Source organism: Rattus norvegicus, chromosome 19 (genome assembly GCF_021556685.1).
Source record: "Rattus norvegicus strain SHRSP/BbbUtx chromosome 19, alternate assembly SHRSP_T2T, whole genome shotgun sequence".
NCBI lineage: Eukaryota > Metazoa > Chordata > Mammalia > Rodentia > Muridae > Rattus > Rattus norvegicus.
In genome coordinates, this window is record NC_141552.1 from 52,519,319 (window position 1) to 52,542,463 (window position 23,145).

At 45.2% G+C, this 23,145-nt stretch overlaps 1 long non-coding RNA gene across 2 annotated transcripts in view; it reads right to left on the reverse strand.

Moving 5' to 3' along the window:
* Positions 1–7,279: 7,279 nt before the first annotated feature.
* LOC134483361 (uncharacterized) overlaps positions 7,280–23,145 on the reverse strand; it is an 80,451-nt gene continuing 64,585 nt past the window's right edge. The window contains exons 1-4 of one of the 2 annotated variants that reach the window (XR_015644136.1): positions 22,115–22,188; positions 11,285–11,363; positions 8,597–8,653; positions 7,280–8,507 (exon numbers count right to left, since the gene is read on the reverse strand). This is a non-coding gene — a long non-coding RNA (uncharacterized LOC134483361). Of the gene's footprint in view, positions 8,508–8,596; positions 8,654–11,284; positions 11,364–22,114; positions 22,189–23,145 lie in introns of those variants that run through there. The other variant, XR_015644135.1, reaches the window with a different exon arrangement.

A 23,145-nucleotide genomic window follows, 5' to 3' on the forward strand; every position in this document is an offset into this window, starting at 1 on the left:
AGAAAGTATATTCTTTTTACCTGTAATGTTCTGTTGATATGTGCTAGATACATTTGATTTATTTTAATTTATTATGTTAACTCCAGTATCCATCTCTCTCTGTCTCTCTGTCTCTCTGTCTCTGTCTCTCTCTGTGTTCTCTCTCTCTCTCTCTCTCTCTCTCTCTCTCTCTCTCTCTCTGCCTTTCCCCCTTAAATTTGGTACGTTAATGTTTAGAATTACAACGTCTTCTCGACGTATTTTTCCTTCCTTCAGCGAGTATGAAGTGCCCCCCCCAATCTCTTCAGATTAGCCTCGATTTTGTATCCATCTTTTTTGGGTATGAAAATGGCTAACCCTGCTTGCTGCTTGGGTCTTCTTTCTTGGAATACCTTTTCCATCCTGTGGCCCTGAGATGATATCTATTCTACATGGTAAGGTGTCTCTTGCGTTCACAGGAAGATGGATACTATTTTTGAATCTACTCTGCTAGTCTGTGTCTTTTTACTGGGGAATCAAGACCATTACTATTAAGAGCTATCAATGAGCAGTGTTTGCTGATTCCTGCTGTTTGGTTGTGATGCGGGTTTTCTGACCTCTTTTGATTTACTCTTCTGAGATGATTTATTCTTTATATTTTCACTTGCATGTAGTTAGTTAACCTCTTCAGACCGAAGTTTTCTTTCTAGTGCCTTCTGGGGAGTCCTGACTGGCATATGGAAATTGCTTAAATTGGATTTTATTATGGAATGTTTTTCTTTTCCTATCAATTGTGATTGATAGTTTTGCTAAGTATAGAAGTCTAGACTGGCATTTGTCGTCCCTCAGAACTTGTAGAACATCCACCCAGGCCCTTCTGGATTTTAGATATCAGGTGTTATTCTGATGGGTCTGCCTTCATGTGTTTCTGGTCTTTTGCCCTTTTAGCCTTTAATATTCTTTGTTCTGGGAGCTGGAGAGATGGCTTGGTGGTTAAGAGCACTAACTGCTCTTCCAGAGGTCATGAGTTCAAATCCCCAGCAACCTCATGGTGACTCACAGTCATCTGTAATGGGATCTGATGCCCTCTTCTGGTGTGTCTGCAGACAGCTATAGTGTACTTATATATAATAAATAAATCTTTTAAAAAGTATTCTTTGTTCTGTACACTAGCTGGTTTGACCATTACCTGTTGTGGGGAATTTCTTTTCTGTTCCTCTCTATTTGGTGTTCTGTATGCTTCTTGTATTTTGATAGGCATCTCCTTTTTCATGTTGCTGATTTTATTCTATGGTTTTATTAAAACAGGCTCAATGGTATTTTTAGAAATTTTTATTTTGTCTTGACTTGTTGTATCATAATGTTTTGTTGGGGCTTTTTTTCCCTTCAGATCTTTCACATATATATAATGGTTTCCGATTTTGTTGTATGGGTTTTCTCTGTGTCTCAACATCTGCATGCATTTAGTATACTTTTTCTTAGGCTCTTTTTTTCCTGTTTGTTTTGTCCTATTCTGGATTTTTTGTTTGCTTTTTATTTTTATTTTATTATTTTGTTAGACGTCTATTTGTTTTCAAATGAAAAAAGAAGAAAAAAAAGAATGGATTTGGGTATATGGGGAAGTAGGAAGGACCTGGGAAGGGGAAAGAAAACCATAATCCAAATATTTGTCTGAGAACATCTACTTTCGATTTCAAAAGAAAGAAAAGAAATATTTCTATGCCTTTGACTGGTTTTCTTCACCTCCTGCTTTCTCAGTTATTTGTAGATTTGGTCATTTCAAAGTGTCCCAAGTTTCCTGTATATTTTGTGCCTGGATTTTTTTAGATTTAACATTTTTTAATGAAATATCTATTTCTTCTAACTTTTCTTCAACACCCAAGATTCTGTCTTCCATGTTCTGTCATGTCTTGATGACACTTACCTCTGAATTTTTGTCTGACTTCCTATGTTTTTGTTTCCAGGTATATATTTCAGCTTGGGTTTCCTTTAGTGACTCTATTTCTACTTTCATATCTTGAACCGTGTTCATTACTTCACTCTGCCCTTGGTGATTTCACTGTCTTCATTGGGGGCTTACTCATATCCTCTTTAAGGCCCTTGATCATAGTCATAATTTATATTTCTGAAGTCATTGTCTTGTGCTTCAGCAAAACTGCACGTTAGGGCCTAATGTAATAGCTTGTTGCTGGCCTCTGGAGGAGGAACATTGCTTGTGGTTTTGTGTTGGGTTCTAGGCATCTAGAGTTGTGATGTTTGAGGCGTATCTTGGCATCCTAATTTTGTCTTTGTTGGGTTGCTGTTTTGTTCTTTGGTTGCCGCTGCCCAATCTGGACCCTAGAGGTGTGAGGTCCCTGGTAGAACTGCTTCTGTGGGTAGCCTGTGACACAAAGGAATGGATATGGGCTGTGAGGAAAGGCTTAGGCATTGGGAAAGACTAGAGAGACCAAGGCCTGCACCATGAGGGAGAGTCTTTAAGACATGGAGGTAGGATGGCGGGGTGAGATGGTTGCAGCCAGCTGCTACAGGACTAAGAAAAATTCCAAAGAGACAAGATGGAAAACAAAAAAGATTGTGAAATTCACCTACTTGTGACCTGGCACAGTGTATCCTCTGGGAGACCCTGGAAGAAAGCTTTTTTTTTTTTTTTTTTTTTTTTGGTTCTTTTTTTCGGAGCTGGGGACCGAACCCAGCGCCTTGCGCTTCCTAGGCAAGCGCTCTACCACTGAGCTAAATCCCCAGCCCCAGAAAGCTTTTTTTTTTAATTTGTTTGTTTTTAAAACAGAATTTTACTCTGTACTCTAGTTCGGCCTCCAGCATGCTTTGTAACATGGGCTAGCCTCAGACTTGTGCTATTCCTCCTTCTTCTATCCAAGTGCTGGGATTAGAGATATAATATTCAACCTAGCATCTAGCCCTGAGGCCCCAAGCAGAAAGGGCAGCAATGGAGCAATCACAAGATCTGGTTTAAAATTATACAAGAACCATAGTAACAAAGTCATCCTGGAACTGGAACAAGAGAGATATATAGACTGATGTACAGAAATAGAAATATCTAGAAATATCCTCAGTGAGGAGCATTGATTCAAATCAGCACCAAACCCACGATACCTACAGTCTGTTCCCTAGACACTTCCTCAGAGCTACCAGTTTACAGTGACAGCTTACAGCATCTGAGTTACCACAGGCTAGCTCCCACCACTGCATCCCCTGAGCACCATCTGCCGAGCTACCTTTCACCTCATCCTGGACCCCCGCTGACCAGAGCCTGCACCACTTACTTCTAGGTTCATAGAGCATCACCCACATCATCACACAGGATAGGTTAAGGTATGTAACAAAGAAATTCCAACATCTTTCACCTGATAAAGCCCTTTCTGCCTAACAGAGAGTCCATGAAGTTTGTTGTGATAAGGCAACTCTCTTCTATTGATCTGATAGCTCGATTTCCATCAGAATTATTATCTAGAAGATAATCGATATATTTTTTTAAATGCTTAAGGGGGTAACTGACAACCTTGAGTTGGTTACCCGGCTAAATTATCCTTCAATGAGTGAGGTGATATAAAGATATTTCCAGATACATAAAAATGAAGAGAGATCATCCCAGACTCTCACTGAAAGAACAAACACAGGAAATGGTTTTATGAGAGAGAACTGAGCAAGAAGAACAGAAGATGGGGGAAGTGAGAGTGACTTTAAGAGAAACATGCCAGTAAATGAATGATGATTCAGGCAGAAGTTACCATGTAGGCAACAACTGTTCCTTTGTTAAAAAAAAAAACCTGCATTTGCTCTAGTAGTGGCCTCTACTATATAGTATCTAGAGTTGAATATCTATCTATCTATCCAACTATCTATCTATCTATCACACACACACAAACACACACACACACACACACACATATATATAAAACCTACCTATCATCTATTTATCATCTATCATTTATCATCCATCTATAATCTATCATCTATCTACAATCCACCTATCTACCTATCATCTATCCATAATTTATCATCTATCATCTACCTACCTACTTATTATCTATCATTTGTCTATCTATCATCTACCTATCATCTGTCTATCTATCTATCCATCTATCTATTAATCATCTATCATCTCTCAGCGGTTAAGATCCTGTCCTAATGCCAAGTGCGGTAGCGCACACATTTAATCCCCTGACTCAGAGACAGGCAGACTAATCTCTGACTTCCAGGTCAGTTTGTTCTACATAGCAAGTTCCAGGACAGCCAGCACTATACAGAGCGGGTGGGGCCGGATCCTGACCTAAAAGTCATGCCCTCTGAGTTTAAAATTCCATTCTCTCTCCTCAGATAAAGCTGCTTTATTCTCTGCTCTTTTTTCCAGGAATTTCTATTTGGCATACACTGGAAGTTTTCATTCCAAAGTTCTCCTTGTTTCTCTTTCATGCTTTGCATCTGTCTGTAGACGATACTTCAGGGGGTTTCCTCTTCTCTGTCTTCCTGTTTGCTCAATCTCCTTCTAGCCACACCCAATCTCTCACTTACCATGAGGATACATTTCAATGGCTACCTCTGAAATATATATATATATATACATATATACATATATATAATTGTTAAATATCTGTTGACATTTTCTTTTTATGATGAACTAACCAAACCTCTCATCGTCTCTTTGAAACTTTTGAGCACATTATTAAATCTGATTTATAACTATTTGTTATTTTATGTGATTTCTTTCTGGTGTATCTGCAAACCATCTCTCATGATGCATTTCCTCCTGTTATTCTGTTCGTAAATGTGTTGTTTGTTATTATGCACAAGAATATTTATGTACAAAATGGCACCTACTCCTACCCATTCCCTGAGTCTCAGTGTGTCTTTATGGTGCATTGTAGTCTGAACTTTCCAGAACTCAGTAGACCCACACCAGTTTCATAGTAGTGTCTGCACTCAATTTTAGCGCACTGTGGTTGGCAAGGAAATTTGTGTACATATCCACACCTACGCCTAGAAAGACTGGTTTCTAGTACCCGTGGTTCTGAGGCAGACAACCTGCCATGGCTGTGTCCTGATCCTGACAAAGCTTTCTGTTCAGCACCATCTCTTGCTGTCTACCAGGACATTCATTTCAGGTTCCCAGTCAACACCGATAGGTATTTTCCTCCATGTACACACATGTGCTATGAAACATCTACACCTTTGTCTTCCAGAAATGTTCATGTTTCTTGATTTAAATTTAGCCTTAGATTTTTTGTATCCAGTATTATTTTTTCTTCATTCATTTGAACGTTTCTTGATGTTCTCATGTCACTCTAGGGGGCCAAGTTGAAATCAAAGTAATAGATGTGAGATTAGGTTGGTCAGTAGAAGCAAAACTTAAAAGGAAACCGGCTTTCTTTCCACTCACCTTCTGAGCCACCCTGGCTCCGCCCCCCCCCCCCCCCCCCGCCTTCTCTGAGCTACCCTGGCTCCGCCCTTCCCCCCCCCCTTCTCTAAGCCACCCTGGCTCTGCCCTATCCCCACCTTCTCTGAGCCACCCTGGCTCCGCCCCTTCCCTCCCACGCCACCACCCCCCCCCACGCCTTTTCTGAGCTTTTCTGTGCCCCATCAAGACAGCCACTGGATATTCTTCGGGCTAAAATTACTGACTGCTTCCTTCATACTTATTTACAGTGTTTGGAATTATCCAGTGATTTCATACTATAATACCGAGAGCCTAATTACCTCATTCCACTATCTATCACTTCTTTTTAATTATGTCTTTAATGTTTATGTTCAGACTGTGCACCGTGGAGCCCAGCTGTAAATAGTAATGGCATTCTCTCTCTGGGACAACTTCGGGAACCTGGCTGACTTTACAATAGCTTTGATTTATGGATAAATCTCTTGCCTACTTATATTGGGCTTTGTCCCCAGATGTGCTATGACGTGACATTTTTACATGATTCCTTTCTGTTCATCATGGCCATGTGACAGGTTGCTCCCCAATTTTGCATTTCCACACAGTATTTATTAATGTGCTATCCCTATATCGAAAAGAATCAAACTTGAATTAGATGGATCCCTTGACTCAGGGTCCTCAGACTGCAACTAGGATGCCGTTGAGAGATATAAGCATCTCATGGTTGATGAAGAACAGGGAGGTCATTCAAGTAGTTGTTAGGTGGAACCGCTTCATCACAGAATTTGGCCGGGGGGATCCCTCACTTTCCTGCCCCATGGGTAGCTCTCCACAAGGCTCCTCATAACACAGTGGCTGGCTTTTACCTGAGCAAACAAGAGAGAACAGACAGAGTAAGCCTCAATCTCTCAAAGTCTCACTGTGGAATTGATACAGCATCACTTTTACCAAATTCTTTTCCTTGTAAGCAAAGGATTAGGCCCAGCTCCAGGAAGAGGGTGATGCACGGTATGACCGTGAGTCTGAGACCATTGGTTACCATTTCAGAAGGTGTTCATGAGGCCCTTTTAATTTTCCCAGAGCTCCTTTTCCCTAATTTCTAGTCCAGCTCTCAGCTAGTAACCTGAGGAGTTCCTTCACTTTCTTTTAACGTTTTTCATTTACTACAGTTTTGTGTGTGTGTGTGTGTGTGTGTGTGTGTGTGCATAGAAACATCAAAGGACAACTTGGAGAATGACTTGGGTTGTTAGGATAGTCACAACCACGTTTACCTGCTGACCCATGTCTCTGGCCTATGGCTCTGTCTGCTCCTGGCTTCTCATGTGTAAGTGGCTTTCTCACATCCTCCAGAGACCGAAAATCTCCTTAACTCAAATGTTTTGGAATTTCACAGTGATATCCCTTGTACTGGATATCCCTTGCGTGTTTTCAAGATTTATTTAATTTTTATTTATGTTTCTGGAGTGTAAGGAGTGCTTGCATGTATATATATGGATTCCCACAGAGGCCAGAAGAGGCTGTCAGATCCCCTGGAGCAGAGTGATGGGTGTTTGTGAGTGGCCCCACCTAGGTTCTGAGAACCGAGTTCCAGGCCTTTTTATAGGTTTTCAGTATAAGGTTCATGTCCTTAGATTTGGGGGCTATTCTTGAATGTTTCCCTTACTAGTTAACTTCTTTCCAGAATCCCTATAGTTTGGACACCGACCCTTCTGCATCCGGGTTAAGCAAGTGGTTTTGTAGAGAGTCATGCAGTGAACATGTTGGGCTTGTGGACCCCATATGCTCTATGTCCCATGTTCTTTTTCAACGCACTATTCGAACATACAAAACGCGCTCTCAGCTTCAGACGTGTTACAAAACTAGGCGCCGAGTGAGGTGAGGTGAGCTCAGGGAGCACTGACAGCTGCTAAACAGATTTGTGTGGACATAAAATCTTTTTCAGCTTCTTTTAATAAGGATCCACCTCTCCTCCTGCCCACCACCCAACAGAGGTAATAGAAAAGTTATCAGGATGTGGGGAAAATGGACCCGTTTAGCAATAGTTCTTTGGGGGTGAGTTCGATCTCCTTGGGCAGCAGTTCAGTCCCGTAGCAAACACCAATGCACTCAGCAGCTGCAGTCCATGGCTCTAGGCAGGCAGACACCAGGCATGAACCAGCAGCTAGAGTTCAGTCCTGAAAACACTCCCAGGCTTGAGAACCATCCTGAGGTGAGGCCATGGCAAACTGAAAGGAACCTCACGAGCAGTTCCCTGGCGAGTTTCTCTCAGTGGTGGAATAACCGCAAGTTGAGTTCAACAATGCTATACAGGGTGAACCGATACATGTGCGTCCTTAGGGAAGAATCGTTAGGCAGCGAGACTGTGCACACCAAACCAATGACCTGTGCTCGTCTCTCAGTGTCTGTGGGGACATATTTATACCCCTTCATCACAGGTCCTTTCACGTGTTTGCTATATCAGAACCTCCTTTCACCTGTGTCTGCTTCAGGAAAACATTCTTTCACAAGTCTGCTTTAGCAAGATATCCTTTCACCTGTGTGCCCATCGTCTGACACAACTGACATTCCAAAGAAACCAGAAGTTTCCACTCCAGACTTGTCCTCTGTGTTTCCCTAACTTTTTGCTGTAATTTCTGGGAGATCAGCTTGATGTTCTCCTCTAGTTCTCCCGCCACATTTCTCACTTTGGCAAACCTATTTGTAAATTCCGACATCTCTTCTCTATTCTCTTAACTATTACCTCCTGTAATACCTTCCCAGATCCCCCTAAAGATACAGACCTTGTTGCTTTTGGGGGCTCCTTCCATGTTTGTTTTTTCTTACAATTTTTGTCTCTTTCTTTTGCTTTAGAGGGTTCCCCTCGCATCTCTGCACGACCCTCGATTTAAATACGAGATTCCTAACAGGGTGCATCTTCTTTGGAATAGAGCAGGCCCAACTAATGGGCCTCAGCTGAGGCCCTGTCAGATGGAGACTACTAATGTGGAGGAGCTAGTCGCTAGGGTCAACTAGTTTACCCAAGTGTGGAAACTTCTGGTCTTCTTCCTGGAGGGGGAGAGGTCTTGCTTCTGTCTTCAATCCTGCTTCCATTTCCATAAAGTACGTTTTTTAGAAAATTGGAGTATTTAGAGATGGGCATGGTGGTATATTCCCTGCAATTCTGGGAAGCCGAGACAGAAAGAGTGAAAATCCAAAGCTCATCTGGGCTCTGCAACAAGAGCTCTCTCAGAAAGAGGAAGCCTTGAGTACCTCGACTATTGTGCTCACTGGTCTCTGGTCTGCATGACCGTGAAGTGATCTTGCTCCCTTTGAGGAGAAGAATGGGAGAGGTATAAAGTTGGTTATTTAGTAGGTATCTTGTGAGACTCTCTGTACACTTCAACACTGTAGATCATAGAGTATCACTGTTAAATTATAGTATTGCTATTAAATACATTTAATAAACACTGACTGCATACCTACTATGTGCTGAGCATGGTTTTAGGCACTGAGGAGGCAACAGTGAACAGACGTAGTCTCTTCTCTTTTGCGTTATTAAAGTCGTTGGTAAGGGTTAGCAGAAGCAGACACATGGATAGATGCACGCATGAGAGAGGCAGAGACAGAGACTGAGACAGAGACAGAGGCAAAGCGACTGATAGCCATGAAGAAAACTAAATCAAACTAAGATAGGACACTGGCTTTTAGGGTGATCGGGAAAGTCTTCTCTGGTTCTATGATACTGAGAAAAGACAGAGATGATTACACACACACACACACACACACACACACACACACCCCATGCTATTACCGAAGAGAATTTACAATTTCGAGCTAACCCTCCCCCGCACTGACGAACTCTGCTTCTTACAAGCCTTTGTTTCCATTCGTCGCTGTTCTTATGTCTGACACTATCATTACCCAGGATCCTCTCTCTTCTGTGTTTAACCCACATAGTTTCATTGCTTTTATTCAAATTAATAAGCATTATTTCCTGACAAAAGCTCAACTTGTTCCCCCAAAGAAATCAGTGTGCTTACCTGAGTTGATTGTCTCTGGCTTACTCAAATTATTTCTCATTATTTTCATTGGAAATACGAAAAAGCCAAGGCACAGAAGTCTAAAAGCACAGAGGCCTCTCATGAAACCTCATGCAAACTCAAGCCTTCTAGCTCCAACTTCTCTCCAAAGACCTGAGCCACCTTGTTGCTTTAGAATCAAACTCTGAACGTACCTGACGGAACGCTTAAGTCCATGGAGCACCTTTTACTAACATCCTGGGTAATAAAACTGCCTGTTCACAACATCACCTGCCTAGACACGAACTTAACCAGCAAAGATTCCACCTGCATGAAGTCTCTCCTGTGACTGACTGTCTTTAGTTTCTTACAGTATGTAGAAACAGGGGTCTTGATAGTTTGGGCATGACAGACTTCACTTTGTCAACTTGATGGGATCTGGAATCACCTAGGAAACAAGCCTCCAGGCATGCCTATAAGCAACTGTTTTGATTAGCTTAGCCTCTGGTCAGGCCTGTGAGGGATTATCTTGGTTAGGTTATTTGAGCTGAGAAGGACACCCACTATGGGTGGTACCATTCCCTAGGATGAGATGCTGAACTACATAAAAAGGAGGAAACCAGATAAACATGGACAGTCACTGTTTTCAGCCTCAAGTGCCTGTCACCAGGGATTCCCTGCTATGAAGGCCATGCGCCAAAACCCTTTCTCCCTTGAGTTGTTTTGGTCAGGGTATTTTATCATAGCAACAGAAAACACAACTAAGGTATCTGGACTGCTAGTGTTAGCTCCTGGGTAATTTTTATAAACGTGGCCTTGATACTAACTTAAAATGCCATTTGTCCTGTGGACTCCTGGCGGTAGCAGTAGAGCCCACGTCTCCTTGATACTCTTTATTTTGCTTTAAGTGAACCATAGGATGCCCCAGAAGCCATAAGCGGAAGATTGCCCCTGGTTTCCTCACGGCCTGTCAATCTGTGCGAAATCAGCGAAGGCTAGACAATGAAATCTTTGTTGTCCCTGTCCAAACGCAGCAGCTGTTTAATTTCAATTAGCAAATCTTAAAAAAGAACATTATGCCAGAAGTAATTAAAGCAGGAGGGAGTTCCCGGCTCAGCTCCGCACTACCGCCTAATTGAGGATCTGAGATTTCCCCCAGCAGGGCAGAGCTGTGAAGTTTGGGTTCTAGGGAATTCTGACGCCTGGAGTTTTGATGTAGCTCTCTTTTCAAACAAGTGACAGGAGAGGAGGCACAAGCCTCCAGGAAGGATTCGTTTAACTTTTTAAAGTCTAAGATTTAGATGCACAGATTGGGTTTGTCTGAACCAAAGGCCACCTTGCTCACTTCAAGCCCTTGTCTTTTCTTCTCTGTAGGCGGCAGCCTGCTTTCAAAGCTCCTCCTTCCTCCTCTCCTGCGCAAGAAGGCCGACCTCTTTCTCCTCCATCAAACAAGTATTTGTTCTGGTTGACACCCTGAACAAACAAAGTGACACCCTCCCTCCAACCCCCTGCTGCTTGGTAAATTTTAGTCAGGTCCCCCAAGAGAATCAACTCACTAATAATGGTGCAAATGAAGAGAATCTAGAGGAAATGCTACTGACAGAGGAGTAAAGGATACAAAAGTAGGTATGGGAAAGACCCTTGGGCTAGCACAGCAAGGTATGATTCCTAGCCTTAGGAAGGAAGGGACTACCAGAACCCCAGTGTCCACTGGGCCAGTGAGGACTGCAAAGGGAGAGAGAAAACCCATAGACTCGGGAATATGATTGAAGGAGATAGGAACATGTATACTACCTCTCATTCTCCTACCTAAGACAGTCAACAGAGTCAGGACAATTAACCGTCACCAGTTGTGACATCTCCAGTTGTGTGGCATCTCCTTTGGCCCAGCTTGTGTGGTCAACCTGAGAATCAGTGATAAGTTTTTATTTATACTTACCGTATGCCCCAGGGCACTTGACCTAATCCTGAACGCATGGATGCTCAATAAGTTCTCCTTATCTTGAGTGTGGTCAATTCTAAACATGGTGAGAGAAGAAACGTCACGGTATGTTACAGTGTGCATACAGTAACAGTAAAGAATGAAAATATGTGTGGGATATCATTGAACTCTTCCAATGGGTCTTGACTGGAAATCCAAACAGGATCCTCCCAAGTAAAAGCCACGAGACAGTGGCACCATGAGAAATGACATTTGGTAGCAATCTATGTTCTATCCAAAGCCATCTACAGCGAATGTTTGGAATTGATGCTCAAAGGTGTCCTGGGCCATAACTTACTGGACACAATGCAGTCGAAAAGATAAACGATTGGAAAATGTGAACTCTAGGACTGGGCACCCAGGTCCAGCTGGCTGGGTGGTATCTAAGAGTGGAGGTGGTGTATGGGAGAGAGGGGAGACGGTGCTGCCAAACAGAGGCTTCTCACGGTTCTGTTTCTCCCTCTCCCTCTCCCTCTCCCTCTCCCTCTCCCTCTCCCTCTCCCTCTCCCTCTCCCTCTCCCTCTCCCTCTCCCTCTCCCTCTCCCTCTCCCTCTCCCTCTCCCTCTCCCTCTCCCTCTCCCTCTCCCTTGCCCTCTCCCTCTCCCTCTCCCTCGCCCTCTCCCTCTCCCTCGCCCTCTCCCTCTATCTCTGTGTGTGTGTCTGTCTGTCTGACTGCCCCCCTCACACACACACATGCATGCGCACGCACATGTAAGCACACATGTAAGCACACAGACATGCCCCTATGCTTCAGTTGCTTAAAGTGAGTGAGTAACTACAGGCTCTCCTGTGCATTCTGTCCCATGAGGCATCACTGTCCGTGTGTCTGCTTAAATAAACTACATCAGCTGGAAAGCTAGGAAGAAACACACAGGTGACAAGAGCAGCTTGTGGCACTTTGATCTTTGATCCATATTGTAATGATAAGTGCTGGCCCCCAAGGCCTGGTTGCTCCCAGGAACTAGAGAATCTGCACCACCATGTGACCTTGCTCCTTGATTTTAAACCATTGGTTAAATAAAGATACCTATAGCCAATAGTTAGGCATAAGAAGCATAGATAGGGTTTGGGGTTCTCAGGCCTGGGGTCAGAGGAGTCCACGAGGAGAGAAAGGAGAGGATGACATGGGGTAAGAATCTTAAAATCATGGCCATGAGTGTTGGCCAATTGAAGTAAAAGCATCCCAGATAGAACGCCGTAAGTAATAACTTGGGGTTATCGATAGGAAAGTACATTTAATAGGGTAGGTATCTGCCCAGCTCTACTGCTGATAAAGGCTTCTAATAAATATAAAGGTTATATATGTCTTCTATCTGGAACCGAATGGTCAGAGGCAGGCTAGAAGCCCCCAGTTGTGATTAAATATTCCTACAACATATTGGTGTTGAGGTTTGGCCTGTTGCTATGTGTGGCAATGCTAATTCTGTACCCAAAGGTCTAGGCCTATGAGTGAATTCTCACGCTTACGAGCTTTTGTTGTCAAACCTCGTTCCTTGATTTTTAACTATTGGTTAGATGAAATTGGCTATAGCCTGTTACTGGAGGGATTAGAGGTAGGTGGGTTTTTTGAGTTACCTGGTTGGGAGTAGAGAAGAGGAGAAAGAAGGAAAGGGGAGGAGGAAGCTATCATGGGGGTGGGGGTGATGGATCATGATATGTGGCCAGGAGAAACAGCAAGTACACTGGGGTACATTGCAAGGAAGGCAGCCAGGCCGGCAGTTAGAAAAGCAGATTAGGGGTGACCCCCCAGTAATTGTCAAAGGCAAATAAAATAACAGTAGTCTGAGTCTTGTTTATTTGTAAGTTAGTCAGGCTTAACTTGGTTGTCCTGCACAGCTCCTGAGAATGGTCTGCGGAGGGCTGCATGTACCTTTATCTACAGTAGACGACCAACCCCAGGTCTCCTTGGTCCCACAGCATCTCCACTGCCTGCTTCTGCCAATGGCTGGCATTGCCTGCCAGGACTGCCGACTGCCTTGAACTTGCCAAGTTCAATCTAAGAACCTTCTGGTGGGGAAAGAATACCTGGATAAGTGTCTTAGGGATTAGCAGAGGAGTCAAGTTACTGTGCCTTTTTGTTTAGAGAAACTTTAACTGGCCCTGCTGACTCTTGAGATGCAGGCAAAACTCTCTCCGTCTAGCTGCAAGGTTCTCAGGGGGTAGCTTATGTCTTCCTGTTTTCTTTTACCTAAAGCATGAGTCTTTAACCCCCAACAAGTTGATTTCGTGGTACTTTGGAGGCTAATGTTCTATGTCAGCTTCCCTGGGCCATAGTGTGACTGTGAGGATGCTTTTGGTTCAGGTTAACATTTGAGTTGATAAACTGAGCCAAGCGTCTCACTAACTCAACTGGCCCTTATCCAATCAGGTGAAGGCCGAAACAGATCAAAAAGGCAGAGTAAAGGAAATCCCCCTGAGGAATTATCTGGTATTTCCAAGTCTTTGAACTTGGACAGAAAAAAAAAAGTGGCATTTCTTGGTTCTTGAGTCTGCCTGCTTGTGAACTGAAGGTTATCTCAGCATTCCTGAACTCCAGGCCTTCCTTCACTCTCCTCCCTCTCCTGCTTGCCCACTGCAGAGCATGACACTTCTCAGCCTCCGTAATCACGTGAGACAACTCTTTACAATAAATGTCTCTGCATGTCTGTGTTTGTGTAGGTTCAGACACACACTCATGTACACTCAGACACACACTCACATAAGCACACACAAAAGCACGTGCACACACACACACATACACACACACACACACACACACACACACACACACACACACACCTGTGGCTTCTCTCCTCTAGAAAGCCCTGATTACACTCTCAAATGTTTCCTGTGGTCTTGCAGCCAGGTTCTATGGACCGGCTTCCTCCTTGGACCTGGGTAATGCTGACACCATCTCACATCTCTCAGGCCTGTTACAGCCTTCCTGGATTCTCACTGCTGGGATCCTACTCTCCACTCAATCTCAAGCCAGAGTATTCTACACTGCGGAGAAACACCTAGTGCCTACAAGTTACTGCAACTCAGTGCCTCTGTTTCTAAACATTGGTGAAGCTAACTCTCTCCTTTAACACTGTCTCTTGATTCTTTTCCTCATAAAAATGTCAGTATCTGATTTTTTCCACCCCAGGGTCCAGCTCTTACAAGCCCTGTTGGTTTTCACCTCATGATGCTCCTTCTTTTCAAACCTCCTACTCCAACCTTGTCCAGAACTCATTCTTGCCTGCCACAAGTAGCCTTCTCTCCTTGGCCCCCTGAAGTCTGATGTCCTGTTTCCCTCTGCAGACCACTGATAGATCAAAGAGAAACAATGTCAAGCATTTGCCTCCCCTACAACCTCCAGTCAGCAACTCAGTACATAGTACAGACTCCATTGCTCTGAAGTCTGCCTGCCATTGACCGGCTTACACTGGCTAGGAGGGTGAATCAGACTCCCTGTTAGCACAGCTAGATCGCAGGGTGCTGCCTTCTTGAAAACCTCTTGTCTTCTCTAACACTGAAAAGTATAGAAGTGGAAAACTTATTTTTCCATTCAAAATTCTTCTCTCTCTCTCTCTCTCTCTCTCTCTCTCTCTCTCTCTCTCTTTCTCTCTTTGAAACAATGAAATAACCAGTCCTCTTGCTGAAACTGTAACTCTGGTATGAAGTTCACCATAATGCTTTCAAGGAACTAAGTGTTTCCTAGTCTGCTCTGTTGTTGTTACTGTTGGACTGTAATCCTGGCCCAGCTGGGTTCGGCTGAATGTGGGAAATCTGGGAGGGGAGGGTCAACAGTGGGGGCTCCCCATCTAAACTCCTCGGAGCTGAATCCCAGCTAACACATACCGCAGTCTGGGAAAGTCATGACCGCTTGGGACCATACACAGCCTTTATCATCTACGGGATGGAAGTAACAATCGCAGTGACCATGGGACTGTTGTGAGATGCTGTGGAAAGTGTAGCAGCTGGCATAAGTGATGCTGGTGTACTCTGTGCTCCAGCTGTTAGCACAATCCACCATGGACAATGAGCTGGGAGCCAGGCTGGAACCTGCTTATCCCAGGGAGCTGTCCCCTTGCAAAGCCAGTATCATGGCCATAAAGAAATGAAAGAGCATCCCAGCACATGCCAACATCTTGGCTCACCTCAAAATGATATAATTAGGTGCACGTCAAAAAGAGTCCATGGGAAAAGATGATCCCGGAATTGTGTAGGCAAGGATGAGAACCCTTCAAGAGCACGTGACTGGGGATTGTGTCCCCTCCCTACAAGCTGTTGAGGCAATACTAAATGTACGGACCATCTCCTCATGGGGTCTGAAATGCTGACCTTTAAGGATTGCTTCTATGAAAGAGAACACTGTGCACGGAAGGGCCCCCACACGTGCACTCTCAGAACTTCGTGACAGGAGGCAACACTCCAGCCGGGCGACCTCCTGTGTGTGCTGCACTCTGTGATTGTGTCACTGGTCTCAGTTCTGCCCTTGTACCAAGCCTTTAGTGTATGCAGCAAGAGTTAGAAATAAATACCTGTGCATGTGGCCTCAGCTGCAGTGGCACACTGCTTACCACAGGCCGAGTCCTCAGAAATCCTGAACTAAAATTTGTCTTTCCTCCTTTAATTTCTTTCTCTCGATATTTGAAACAAAGAAACAGAAACAAAACGCTGACAAAGACCCCTGTATTCATATTAATACTAATACTAATACTAATACTAATAATAATAATAATAATAATAATAATGGCCAAGGCCTTCCTCAGAACACGCCTTTGAAGGGTCCTTCCCTCTGCTCATGTGTGCACTCCCTGAGTGTTGCTGGGGGCCTGTACACAGAAGACATACCCCAGCTTGGAACTCTCTGGACCTATGAAAACAATCTCAGCTCAACTCCTGTTCCCCAAATGGCTGACAGTTTGGCTCAAGATTATCATTTTTCTTTTTAATGTACATAAACAACAAAAGAGAGGGGAACGTGGTGGTTTCCTTCAAGAAGTGTGCTCAAGGCTCATGGAGTTCAGAGAAGGAAAGCAGCTTCCAGCTGGGTAAAGGGGACCAGGAAGGTGGAGAAAAGACCATCCCATGCAGCGAGGAGGGCATGAGCAAGGCACAGCGCCAGACAGGGTCCAGCCTGGCCGAGAATCCTGGAACACCCAGCCTAAGGCTGTGTGTGGAACCCCTGCTGACTGACTGATTGCTCTGGGCACCCTGCTGAGCGCTGAGGGATTAATGTCCTTGCCCAATTGCCCTCTATTTTGATTAAGGGTCAGTGTCGGGAAGAAAATTCACTCAAGCAAGTTAAAGCAGGGTATTAAATGACTTACAAAATTTGCCAAGAAAGCCACAGATACGGGCACTGAGTTGAGCGAGCTCTCAGGAGTGACTCCAGGCCACCATGACACCTGCTTCCTCCTCAGCTGTGGTCAGGAAGCTGCCTCACAGTGCAGGCAGAAAATGGCCGCCACCTACAGTTGCAACAGAGAAATCCCAACACAGCCTCGCCAGCCCTTCCTGAGAACACAGGCTCAGCCTCAACCTCAGCTCACCTTTATGGTTCACTTGGGCATATCTAACTAGCAGAACCACTGGCAGAAATGCTATCTGAGCAATGGCAGTTGCTGCCTTTCCTGACTCCAAAGTACAGGAAGAAATGCTAGAAGAAATGGACACCCATCCCTCTCTAACCGGCCACACTTTCTATCCACCAGCAGCAGGGGATTGGGAGGACAGTCATACTTCAAGGTGGTGAAAGCAACATTCAGAAGTCACAGCCTGAGTCCTAAACCAGAAAGCCAGAGGCAGCACTCATAGGTTCATTACAAGAAAAAAGTCTAGAGAGTAAGGAGACCGAATGGTCCCTATGAGCAGGAGCTCCAGAACCCAGAAGCCAGAACCTCTTCGTGTCAGCGCCCGTTCCAATATACAAAGAACTGCAGAATCAGCGGGGCTGTTGTAAACGTGGCCCAGACATTCATCGATGAACACTGAGAGGCGCTATTTTTAGGGCGAATTTCCAAGCCTTGGTGGGAAAAAAGAAAGAAAAATGCCAGGAAAGCAAAAGAAATTGAGCTATGGGGAGTGGCTCTGAAGCTCCGGGTTTGTCTGTCGTCCCAGTCCCTGCTGAGGGAAACAAACAGCAGGTAGCCACACAGCACACCTGTCTGTGGCAGCTGTTTGATGTTCGCGGGTTTTGATTGTCAACCAGGCAATTTGCTTAGGATTTGGAAACAAAGAGAGACTGTGGAAAGCTGGGGGAGCAAGTGGCATGCAGTGCGCCTGTGCGTTCCCAGCAGTCAGGAGAGCGAACGCGTGAGAATGGCACCAGAGGTGCCGCACTGCCAGGAGATGACAGCCTCCTACAGGGATAGTAATGGCATCTCTGCCCCAAAAGTACCACCTCCCTATCCTGGATGCTGCTCAAGACAGTGCTACAGGGGAACCTAAGCAGTATCAGGCCAGGACCTGAGGAAGGGGAGATGGGGAAGGGGGACAGGAGGATCAGGGCAGCAGCGGTCGGGGCGAGCTTGCTTTGCTTCTTCCTTCATGCCTAGATAAAAACGTAAACAAGGGGTTTCTGAAGGATGCCAACCAGAGAGGTTTCTCACAGTACTGCAGTGGCGCTGTATCCCCACAGAGCATCTGGACCTACCTGTCCCTCAAGATTCATCTCTAGTCTCTGGTCATCCCACCCATCCACCCACCCATCCACCCATCCACCCACCCATCCACCCATCCACCTACCCATCCATCCATCCACCCACCCATCCACCCATCCACCCACCCATCCACCCATCCACCTACCCATCCATCCATCCACCCACCCATCCACCCATCCACCCACCCATCCACCCATCCATCCACCCATCCACCCATCCACCCACCCATCCACCCATCCACCCACCCATCCACCCATCCATCCACCCATCCACCCACTTACTTATTCGTTCACACAAAGGTGTCTGCTCAATATGTTCTATATAATAAAGATGGAAAGTAGGCCAGGCAGTAACAGTGAACACTGGGAGACATGTGAAACCATTTTCTCTAAAGTAAGTCCTCGCCAATATGGAGACAGGGTGTGAATAAATAAGAGTGTAAGGCCAAACACAAGGACGTTACAGTTCCCAGACAAAAGAGCCACACCCCACCCCTGCAGGGGAAGGACTCTATCTATTAGTCTTGGGCAAGGCAGTCCATGTGCACAGCACCTACCTTGATCCACCTTGCAGAGTCAGCGGTCTTTCTATATCTGATGTCCCTTACATTATAAACTTGGAAAATAATTGTAACGGATTGAGATAATGGCTCAACATAAACTGGAAATCCACTTTGATAATGTATACAAGAAGGGACTGGGAATTAAGGTACATTAACCCTTTCTGAAGACTAGAGCCAAGTGTAGGTTCACGGCTGAACGTAAACCAGAAATCCAGTGCGATCCTTTGACCCACTTCGGGGTTAATGAGCTGGCAGCTTTGCTTAGGCACTCTGATATTTATTTTGGAGCCAGCCCTTCTGTATCTTTGGAAAGGGTTCATTATCATGTCCAGGGGAATTGCTCTGAAAATCACTTTTTTTTCCCTAACTATGATATTCACAGAGTTAGAAATAAGGTGCAGGGGCTGGGGATTTAGCTCAGTGGTAGAGCGCTTACCTAGGAAGCGCAAGGCCCTGTGTTCGGTCCCCAGCTCCGAAAAAAAAAAAGAACCAAAAAAAAAAGAAAAGAAAAGAAAAGAAAAAAAAAAGAAAAGAAATAAGGTGCAGTGTAGAAAAATACTGAAAAATAAAAAGAATTTATGATGAAAATGTGAACATGGCACCTATACGTTTTTCCACCTCTCAAACTCCAACTTAAATAAAAATGCACCATTCTAAGAATCGTTGTTCAGCATAAAAGTATGAATTAAAATTAGCCTCATATCATTCCCTCGGAGCAAAGCTTAGGAATTGAAAACCAAGTTTCGCCTTTCCCATCAGACATTTCCAGGATGGGGACAAACTGAAGACCAAGCCATGAATCATTACATCTGTCCAGACAGAAAGTCATAATCCGTCTAAAGTGCTCAGGGAGCCCCCATGTATGTTACTTCAGCATGCAGAACTGGGGCAGCCTGGTCTTCCCTGTGCCTGATGGCTTATCGTCTTGCCTCCCCAGTAGAAAAGGGAGAGAGGGAGAATCAGCAAATCACAATGAGCTCCAGATGTGTGCCCATTCCTTGGAGATATCCCACAGACTGGGTGCTGCCCAGGTAGGAGAATCGATCCCTCAGAGGAAGGTCCCATACAATGCCAGAGACGTACTGATTTGAAAATACCAACTTGGTTGGGTCTCTTTTTGGGGGGTGGGGGAAGGGGGATGTCAATTCAACAAGTCTTCTCATTTGAGCAAAGCTTATCAAAAATAAAAACATTTATACCATGGGAGACCATATTACTCCTCACACCTTTAACGGTATGTGGTGGAGTTGTCTCCCTGAGGTGCTATGTACACCAAGCGAGTTGGTTTCATAGAGGACAGTGGTGCCTTGGAGAATCCTGTACCAAAAACGGGTGGGGTCTGGCAGCAGCTTAGGTGTCTCTGTCTGCAAAAGGAGGCTAACACTGTTTTCTAGATATCCGGAATGAAAATAATTAAGACTTCGAATAGAACTAGGATGCTGCCTGGCCTCTAGCAAACGCCACAGAATTGACCATTGCTGCTACTGCTGCCATCTACTTCCTGTGGGCAACATCCCTAGCCCTGGACGACACGCTCTGAAGTGAGACAACTTGCACGCTTGCACCTCCCTCCCCGGAGACAGTGTCAATGTCATATCAGAGACATTTTTAGTGACCAACTGAGAAGAGTATAGGGTACTGCTGCTATCTAACGGCTAAAGGTTAGGAATTCTACTAAATGCCTTATCATGCACAGGACAGCGGACATTACAAATAACTGTGTCATCTCTGCCAAGGTTGCAAAGCACTGGCCTGGAAGCTCCGGGGTTCTTGCTATTCTCTTGGACACGTGGTCAGATCTCAGTGTTCAAGTCCATCCGGCAGTCAAGAGCATCACGCTTTTCTCAGCATCACACCCTCCCTCTCACCCTCCTCCCCATCGTTCTTTCTGATTTGGAGACTGTCTTTTAGTCTCTGAGGAATTCTTTCAGTCTCATCTCTCGGGGTGACTTTCGTGTATATGTGTGAGTAGAGAGGAGGGAACAGCCTTCAGTATCTTCCTTTGGGATTGCACTCGGGCCCAGTGCTCCAAGTAGAGTAGGCCGACTGTGAGCAAGCCCTAGGGATCAATGTATTCCTACCTCCAGGGTGGGGTTCCAAGTACACCCTAATACTCCCATGTCAAGTGACTACCTTCCCCGGCCCCATCTTTGTCTGTCTTTAACACATTAAGTCTGTGCTCCTGAATGCCCCTTCCCACTTGAAGAGTACCGTATATATTTAGGACAGCACAGACCTTCATGTCTACTCATGGATGGATAGTTAATGTCCCCACCCACAGGAGGACAAATGCTGACCGCCCCTCTCCAGTCATTTGAACAGCCCATAAGCTCAACAGCATCCGTTTCCAAATCCTCTTTTAGGGTCGTCATCATCGTCGCCCTAAGAACACAGGCGTTCATCGGTCCTGGAGGCCAGGGAGACTTTGCCACGACTCACTGTGTACCTCCTGACTGGGGCCGACCATTCAGGTTAACTCTTGTCAGAAAATAAAAAATAGACGCAAAAATACGAAGGCTGACACATCTCAATAGCGTCCAGACACACTCAGGGTAGCAACTGTAATGTGTATCCTATGGCAGTACCCATAGCATACATAGAGTACCCTTGGGGCAGCTCAGGATTCCTTTCTCCCTATAGGAGAAACAACCATCGAGGCGGGTGCTTTCAGGAGGCCATTTCCATGAAGCCTTTTTCACGCATCCTTACTCCAACAGCCAGGGTTAAAAGTCTATTTTGAGGAGTTCAGGATTTATCTCCGCAACAGAGCACTTGCCTAGGAAGCGCAAAGCCCTGGGCTCTACGACTGAAAAGGAAATCCGCCTCCTATTGCTAAAGATATGGCTGGCCCCAGCCCGCCATCTTTGTCTCACTACTGTAGACTAAGGATGAAGACACACAGAGAGGTGAGGATGCCTGTGTCTTACGTCACACGGTGTTTTGTAGTCTGTCAGAGCAAGGTCACATCCAAACTTCAGAGGCCATGTCTGCTCCGAGTCCTCTTTGAACAGCAGCTACTTGTAATGGAGGGTGAGCCTGAAGCCTCGGTCTGCTCCCAGGAGTCACCTCTCCAAGAGACAGCGCTGGACTGGATGGAGTTCCCCTCACCGAGCAGAATCCACACCAAACTCTCGCAAAGCCCCGAGATGCTCAGGCACCAGCGCCTTATGTCGACTCGAAGCTGATTCATTTCGAACCAGGGCTCTAGCAAGTTGTACTGAAAGGAGCCACCTTGAGCCGTGTCCCCAGTAAGCACCCTGGCCGTTAGCCTGGTTAGTAATGTCAAGGGCCATGGGGACAGCACTGGCCTAGGTGTCCTGAGTTCTAGATCTAACTCTTTTTGAGATTTTGTGCTAGCCCAATCTTTCCTCCATGAGATACGCTCCCAGGGTATACTGCGTAGATCAAGTAAGATAACAGTTAGAAAAGTACATTGAAAAGCTATAAGAATCGTAATGGTGTTATTCCTTGATTATAGACTAATGAACGTAATAAAATTGCAATTGCCAGTATTAGCATAATAGCAGAGACTGCCCTTCCCCTTAATGAAATCCACCAGGCACACAATGCCCTGGCTTTCTCCTCAAATCCTCTTACCATCTTTCTTCTTTCTGAGACTGTGAGGCTCAGTCTTTCCCTGTGATGTGTTCTGACACTTCTAGAAGACTATCCTGTCGAAAGAATCATTGATTAGACACAGATTAAACAACCTCCCAGAACTTTCCAAGGCAGTAGCTCCCTGCACAGCTCTGGGCAGAGGGTCATGGGGATTTTAGACTGATAAGTACAGAAATGAGGCTCCTATAAATATCAAACCACTGCTGCCTGGAAAACACACGCTAGCCTCTCAGGGATGGTGCACACCTTTAGTTCCGGCATTTGGGAGGCAGAGAGGCAGATCTACGAGTTCAAAAACAGCCTGGTCTACAGAGTACGTTCCAGCACAGCCAAGGCTACACAGAGGAACACTGTCTGGGGGGAAAACAAAAGCAAACAAAAAGCCAACAACAACAGCCACCTATCGCTACGGCCAGACCAACAACAAAACCAAAACCAAAAAAGTAAAAGAATACTTACTCTAAAAAAGAAAAAAACCTAAGCTCAACTCTGTGACTAGACGCAATTGCCAATTTAAAAACAAAAACAAAACAATAACAATGACAACAGCAAAAACTACTTTTCCTCACAGCCCAGGAGGTAGGAGCTAGCAAGCTGGCTCTTATCTACCCAAGGAGACCTTGTAACACTGCTCTGTGGATAGGAAGGTGTGGTGGGGCCCGGCTGTTTGACAAGGACCTTCTAGGGACTCCACCACGGCAGGGCGGACAGAGAGCCATGTACAGCACTAACTGCTTAGCATGTGGCTTTCTCTTTCCAAATCCAAACGTCATGCCACTGGCTCCAAATTCATCACATGACCTCTCTGGCTGCTTCTCCCTCATCTACCCCATGAAGATTTCCATAGTTACCAAGCTCTCTCTGTTGACGCCAGAACCCCTGACTGCAGGCAGTCCTAATTCCACATGGTCATTATCTCTCCCCTGGACTTGCTTCACTCCCTGTCCTGCCACAGCGTTGGAACAACAGTCAGGTACTGACTGAGTAAGGCATTTGCAACTATGTCTTCC